Genomic DNA, 8,376 nt, shown 5'->3' with positions numbered 1-8,376 from the left:
AAAACTATGCTGAAAGCAGATTGTGATCAGGCAATACTTCACCGAGAGGAGATATAAGCTTCTGCTTATTCCTGTCTGAAGTATCGTCCGATGAATTTACTTTGTTGACATTCTTCATCGACAGAATTTTTATACCTTTCAGTCAAGTCCGCCTTTCTTCCAGTAATATACTGTCCATATAATCTTAAATATTTCTTTAACTCAGGCACAGTAAGTACTTCGATAAGTACCATGATAAGACGTAAAACAATAACAATAGCGTGGATAGTCTGCGGAAGTTTAATTGTCTACATGGAGCGCCGCCTGGCCAAGGGAGATAACCTACTAATAGGAAAGCCCTATAGTTTATAGTAGAAGAGAGAACGAAGTTTGATTCGCCAGTGCAGGAATTTGTAATTTAATAAGAAAAAGGTAAATAAAAAATAAAAAAATTTCACGGTATTTATTGTCAAGCGTAAATAAGACTGAACTTTGATTTGTCATAAATTCAAATATTTTGTGAGGAAATATTTCCATCTTCTTCAGCTTTTATAATAGTAAGGTAAGAGCTGAGATAAGACGGTTCAACATTATCCAAAGATCTTGGTAGAAATTACACTGGTCAACTACGCAGTGATAATTTTGCAACTATAGTTTCATCATAAACACCAGTTTCAATTATCGATAAGACCACTGTTGCCCGTTTAATATCAATTTTAACATATTATGACGTTCTGAGATAGGGGTAGGGTGGAATTTGCACCGACTAACAGTTTAAATTTCAAGGATAAGAAGGGAGCTAAATGGCCTAGAAATGTGAAGAACACAAGTACCCGTTGTAATTATTATTCTGAATGACATATGATTCTTCAAGAAGTCGAAAACATTTTGGGTCGGAACGTAGATCTGCGTGTGAAATTCGATAACATGAGAAGTTAGTATATGTTATATCACATTTACGTTTATGTTTGTTTAAGGTCAGATTATTATGTTGTGCAGCTTTAAAGAAATTTGAAACGTTCGTATCGTGCTCTGATTTGCTTCCCCAGAAGCTAAAAAAAATCCAAATATGAAGAGTAACTTAATTAGATTATTAAACCAACTTGATAATTAGGCTTATAGCCTAATTCTATTTGTTTTGATATGTCATTATCAGCGCCAAACTCTGAGAAATCTACCGCAATTTTCTTTTCTTACTGGAATTGCTAGAACTAACCAAAGCCTGCACCTTCCTTTAAAAGATTAAAAATTTCTGAATTCTTGAATTCTTTATCTTCTACCCATTATCAGTGAGGTTTGCAGTTTGAAGTGAGATTTTTAAAGCGCTACTTGAATGAACATCAATAAGACAAGAAGTGTATATTATATTTAAGCCTTCAATACACACCCCTCGTGTTGAGATATAACGAAGGACTAATTACCAGATGATGTTATGGTCACAGTTTGAACAAGTCGTAAAAAAGTTCGAATCTATAAGTAACTCTAATTTCTTAAAATAATTTCAACGAAAGTATTCTGAGAATAATATCGGCATACTATTCTAAAAGAACAGAAACTTGTATTTTTGTATATTCAGAGTTTTATAGATATTTTAGCAATACAGAATGTTATTTCAGTTATTATTTCTCTTATTTCTGCATTAGCTTTGGAAAACAGTTCCCGTATTTTAATATTTTCGAGGTTGTAGATGAACTTGCAGTCTCAATATTGCAGGCGCTCTTTCGTGAATCGAAAATCCTAAAATGGATGTAATTGCTTCGGATGGTTCAATATACCTACCGATTAGATACTGACTAATTTCGTTATCATTGTTTATTTGGACAGCAGCTTGGTCATTTCCTTTCAACGTGTACTTGATGACATACTTAATTGACCTCACAGAGACAACGATTTCAATGTTGCAGTGACATTCGAATACTCTTAAAATAGTTTCATTATAAGGTACAACCCATTTGTAGTTTTTGTCTTTCCATTCTCATGAGATTCAACTTCTCTCATTGCAACTGATCTTCGTCTATAAATAGATAGCCTCTCTGTCTGTTTTCCTGCCTTTTGATTAAGATGATAAAGATTGATATTTTATTTTGAAAAAAATGGTAATTTTCCCCTTTAAGAAAAAAAAATCAAGTACCCGCGATTCCAAAAATATAGGGAGAATTTCTGCCTTCCAATTCATGATACTCCGAGGGTTGTATTAAGAGAAGAAAAGAGAAAGTAAGAAAAATGGACGAACGGCGGTAGCTTCGACGACTCTTTGAAGTGTCACCGACGCAAGTCAACATTTTCGCCTTTTTTTTTCTTAAAGGGGGAAATGATTGTTTTATTTGTAATCTTTATCATCTTCATCAAAGGGCAAGAAAGCAAACTTTAAGTATTAGTATTATATATATATACACACACACACGACGGGCCTCTTTCATTTTCCGTCTACTAAATCCACTCACAAGGTTTTGGTTGGCCTGAGACTATAGAAGAAGACGCTTTCCTTACCTGCCACACAATGGGACTGAACTCTAAACTATGTGGTTGGGAAGCAAGCTTCTTAGCACACAGTCAAACTTGCACTTATTGATTAGATTGTTCAAATTTACCACTTTTCTCTGTAACATCAAAAGGTCCCACAGGTGCAAGAGGAGGCATTTCTTACGATTCTCGACCAGACTAAGTTTGTTTCAAAGATTGAACTTGTTGAATGATGCTACTGAATGTGAAGGTTTTATTTTCTAGTAATTTGATCATGATAATGTTTGAATATATTCCACATCATAAAAGAATATCTTATAGATGACTTGTTTTCCTCAGCTGTTATGACTTTCAAATCGCAATCCAATACAATTAAACTCCCTAAAAATTCATCTACGCTTTTATTTTATTTTACTTTTGAACAGAAGTATTTTAATATGTATAACGAAATTCCTATTTTATAGTACTAAATAGGTTTAAGTATAAAATATTTAATATATCACTACTCTAAATTAGATAATATTTTTTTGTCCTTTTTCATTGTTCTTTTTAAATCTTTGACAAAGAAATATGTCTTTTTGCACTAAGAAATTTATCAGCATTGTGTGTGTGTGTGTGCGTGCGTGTGTGCGAGCGCGCATGCCTATATAAATACATACATATATAATACATAATACATACATATATATGTGTATTTATATAATATATATATAAATATACATATATACATACATATATACATACATATATAATGTGTGTGTGTCTGTATCTGTGTGTGTGTGCGTGTGTATTGTATGAGTGTGTATCTGTCCTATGTATGAAATTACTTAAAAGTAATTTAATACTTAAAGTTATTAAAACGTTTGCTATTTCTATATTAAAGATGTTACGAAATGCATTTATTTCCTCAACCAAAGTCACAGATGGATGCCGCAAAATAAATTAGTTTCTGCAGCAGTTGCTGCAGCAACATCAACAGGAGCAGCAGTAACAACAACAACGACAATAATAACAGGAATTGCGATTTTGAAAACTGTAATAACAGCAGAAGTACTTGAAACTGTAGCTGTTCTCCCAAAAGAACTGCAAAATGATTGTGAATGATTGTAACAGCCGTAGAAATAGTAAAGATAGTAAAAAATACAGATTTTATGAATACTTTACAAGTGTGCAAACATGTTAAGAGACCAACGAACCTTTAAGTGTCTATCCTGGTGTTGAACATCAATAAGGCAAGAAATTTAGATTATAGCCAAGCCTTCAGTACAGATCCCTCGTTTTGAGATAATAGTCACGAGGGACCAATTACTAGATGATGTTACTTACGGTCACCATCTTGAGCAAATCGTCCAAGTTGGTTTGCGCAATAGTAGACAAGCTGTACATAAAAATATATATTATCAACGAGATGAAACGAACTATGAAATTACATTTACTCTCGAATGAAAAAATTATAAAAGGAAAACATACGAATGAAAGATCTATTAATCATTCAACATATTCCCCTCTCAGATTCACACACTTGTTGCAGTGGACCTTGAGTTTTTCTAAACTCTGTGAAAGAACTCGGAAGGTTGGTCCTGCAACCAAGCCTTTCGCCATGCCCTAAAAGCCAAGAACTTTTCAGCACCCACTCCCTCGTACGCATTTCGGTCAATGCATGTATTTCCAGCCGTTTTCTCAGTACACTTATACTCTAGATTGCAATGACGCATCTGGGATTATCCCCTCCAGTTTTTCATATCTACAATAAATGGTCATGCCCCACTGTCATGCACCATTACAATTCTAATACTTGTTTCGTTCAGCCTGACTTACACTCTTAGAAAGAAGCTCTTTATTGCCAGCAAAGGTAACACGTGACTGGACTTTTCAACGTCTCTATTCTAGAAAATATGCTTCTGCCATAGTCAATCCCTTGCACTGATTATATCAATTATAATTATGTTAATTAGGCAATAAAAACAATCACCAACATCTAGCGAGCTCTCTGAGCAATTCAGAAACTTTATTTTCTGAGTAAGAAAGAGAATCTGAGTGAGAGAGGTAGTAGGAAAGAAGAATTGAACGAGGAGAAACGGGCTAAGGTGTGATTGAAATGAAGGGAAAAGATGAAGTGAGAAGATAGTTGAGGGATAAGAAAGGGGTTATTGAACTAAGAGGAGGTGTAGGAGTAGAAGGAAGAACGTTCGGTGACATAGCACCAACTTCAAATATAGTTCTTTCCGTTTCCTTGAGTATGTGGACCCATGGTGCATGGAAATGCTGCACACTGATGTGTTGAAGTGGGAAATTTTACAAAGAGGTCAGCATGGGAACTAGGATGGGTCCGAATTATGCAAACCTCTTTTCAGGCCACATTGAAGAGCAAATCTTTGTTCATTTCACTGGATCCATCCCAGAGATGTAAGGTCGTTATATTGTCGACTGTGTTTTGGGTATCACACTTAGCAAACAATAACTCAGTACTTTTATCTCTTTCATTAACTCCTTTCACCCTGCCTTGGAATTGATCCCCACCGTATCCGATACCTCTGTTAGTTTTCGCAATGTCTCCATCACTATGAACATTACCTAATTCCATCCACTACAAGCCTACTGGCCCCTATCTCCACGACACCATTCTCCAAATCTCTTTGCTTTCGCCTGCTCTGCAGCATTGATTCGGATTTCTTATCCTAATGTGAAACAGCGCGATAATTCTTTCTGCATCAACGGTGTCCTCGATCAGTTGTGAACTCTGCACTCTACCAGTCCCAAGCCATCAACCACGCTACTGCTCTCCTATCCTCATTGCGCACACCTACAGACCGTATTCCTCTATCTCTCTCTCTCTCTCTTCCTCACACATACACACACACACACACACACACATATACACCTTCTACTCGTCCGTCCTTCTATTGAAAGATAAACACATCCGCAATTTACGATTTCTGATCCCACAATTGTTTTCTGGAGCCATAAATGCTCGAATTTTCTTTCCCGCACCACTTCTCACCTTCAAAATAGATAGGAAGTTCCACACAAATCTCTGCCCGACAAACGTGCTATGTCCTCACGGGAGCCTTTCCATCGATACAAAAGTAACCTAGACACCTCAGATTGGCTGGTCTCTGGCTCACTCATCTCTCAACACTCCTATTGTGTCTACCCTTCATTAACCACTACAACCAGAACGACTGTTCTCTGGAATGCCCTCGCTGACTATGTTCTTTCTACTATGAACTTACAACTTTTCAAGAGGGACATCAACTGCATCGATGATCTCCAGGTGTTTGCGAAGTCCACGGACGCAGCACGTTCCTCCAGTTTAAGACACTAATAATTGTGTGTGCGCGTGTTTGTGTGAGTGTGTGTGAGTGAGTGAGTGAGTTAGTAAGTGAGTGAGTGAGTGTGTGTGTGTGCGTGCGGGGGGGGGGTATGTGTGAGTGTTTCCGCGTGTGTAAGTGTGTGTGAATCAGAGAGAGAATGGTGTAAAATATATGCTACTTAATCTATTTAGCATAATAAAATAGGATCTTAGGATCTTAGTTATACAAGTTTAAATAACTAATCCACGGATTATGTTATCAGGACGCAAGCACGTGCTTCACTGACACGTGTAGACTAGCAAAGGCAAGTATTGCACATCTGCCTTTGTCAGAGACTGGCGGTCAAACTGAATAACCATACGGAGACAGAACCAGTTGCAAAAACCAAGAGACTTCTATTCAATGACATCATTCTGTGTTGTGTGTGAGAGCGTGTGTTTATACATGTATGCGTTGGTGTGAATATATGTGAAGAAGAGAGAGAAAGTGTGTGTGTGTGTGTGTGTGTGTGTGAACCGGAAGAAAATGATTCATTGAGTTTTTTGATAAGGTGGTGGCTGTGGTTGTGGTGATGATGGTTGTGACGACGGATGTTGTGATCGTGATGGTGGTGTTGGCGGCGGAGATGAAATTGATGGCGGCTGTGGGTGTGGTGAAGGAGGTTGCGAAAGTGGATGTTGTGATGGAAGCGTCGGTGGAGATGATGGTGAAGTAATTTGTTGCAAGAGACTTTCTGCCTTTCCGGATTCTGTCAGATATTAAATCAGATAGGCGGAAAATGTTGAATTCCTAAAACTGTGAGATTCCGGTAATGTAAGAGGCGAAAGACTGAAAGGTCGAGGTAAGGAGGGAATAAATATTAATCTGATACAGATAATAGCGGTTCAGAGATTCGTCGTTTAGGAGAAAATGGACTCAAGAAGGGATTTTTAAAGATAGCTTTAAAAGAGAAATGAAGTTTATAATTCAGGAATATCCAGACAGAAAAGATAGGAAATACAGTGACGCGGAAGATAATTTGATTTGAGTGCAATGTGATTCTCGGCTATAATGACATTCTGGGCCATGATACTTCGTAAATATGTATTTTTTTAAATACGTGTTCAAGGTGCAGGCTTAGTGGTTAGGGTTTCGATTCTTGGACTGGGTGGTGCATTGTATTTTCTTGAATAAAACACTTCATATTACTAAAATGCAAGACAATCATAGAAACGTGTGTGTGTGTGTGTGTCATTAGCTTATTTTAAAAATATGTTGCTTTAGTGTTAGTATACCAATATACGTATGTCAGCATGTTTGTTTGTTTGCATATATATATGTCGGTATGTATGATGTGTGCGTGTGTTTATATCTGATGTGTGCATTTATACATGTATGTATATATACATAGTCAGTGTTGCACTCACAATCTCGAAATTGTGGGTTCAGTTCCTTGACCAAGTGGTGCGCTGTGTTCTTAACCAAAACACTTCATCCCACATTGCTCTGTGCTCACTTCAGCATCTGGTGTGTGGTACACCATGCCTCTGTTTAGCAAACATTGATTTGCTGGAGGGAGTGAGCTAATGTACAGCACATACATTCAATCAATATAAACCAGTCATTCGTGCAGATTGTTCAGCAAGAAAATTGCAGAAGCCTCTTTCTCAGGCTACAAGAGACTACCATCAAATATGTCTTCACAAGGAATATAACTCATTAACCCTTCGTAGGCCGGCGGCGTTGGAATTACACAAATGGAGTCACTTTTTATTTTTGAGCATTTCTGCACTATCCATAAAGTAATATTTGTTTAATCTTGTATATATGTCTGAGTGCATGATACAGAACAAAACATTTAACACATTTTTTTTATAGTTCTATAAACTATACATATAGCACTAAATATAAAATAAAACAAAATTATTTAGTATGTCAATTCATACCAGTACAAATACGAAGAAAATTGACTTATAGTTCATCAGAATATCTGAAAAAAGAACAGAAAAAAATAATTTCACATAAGGCCAATGGGGTCCAGTTGGACCCCAATGACCATATTTTATGCTATAACATCCATACTTAAAATGTGTATGTACATACAAAACCTATTGACAATAAAAGTCATGAGATATAAAACCATTTAAATAAAAAATGTTAAGGTTGCAAAATATTTAAAATTTGCTGGGTTTCCAAGAGACCCCACCGGCCCACGAAGGGTTAAAATGAAGAAAAAAAATCACCAAAATAACCTGGTAAACTAAAGCAAAAAGTTCCAATTTTAAAATGAGTGAACCTTCGGTACACTAATTTTATCTAAAATGGTTTTCCTAACACACATACGTAGCCAAGTACGAAATTCCCAAGGTTCTTTGTATTCGTTTAATTTTGTTTTCCAGATATTAGATGACTAATAGTAGGTTTGCTTTAATAATTGAGAAAACTGCTCCTGCCTTTGAAATTATGTCTACGATCATGCAACGGACATCGTGTCATCTTGTTGTTTAACTGCAGGTCAGCCCTGTTTGAATAAATCTATGGCAAAAGCATTCCAGCTGTGTTCTTCCCTGTCTATTATTTAGATTTAATGCATTCAGAACAACATTAGATATTGTGTCTCTTTCTTTTTTTTTTTTAATAC

The sequence above is a fragment of the Octopus bimaculoides genome, chromosome 17 (genome assembly GCF_001194135.2).
Source record: "Octopus bimaculoides isolate UCB-OBI-ISO-001 chromosome 17, ASM119413v2, whole genome shotgun sequence".
Taxonomy (NCBI): domain Eukaryota; kingdom Metazoa; phylum Mollusca; class Cephalopoda; order Octopoda; family Octopodidae; genus Octopus; species Octopus bimaculoides.
The sequence above is the reverse complement of the archived record's forward strand: the minus strand, read 5'-3'. Positions refer to the sequence as shown.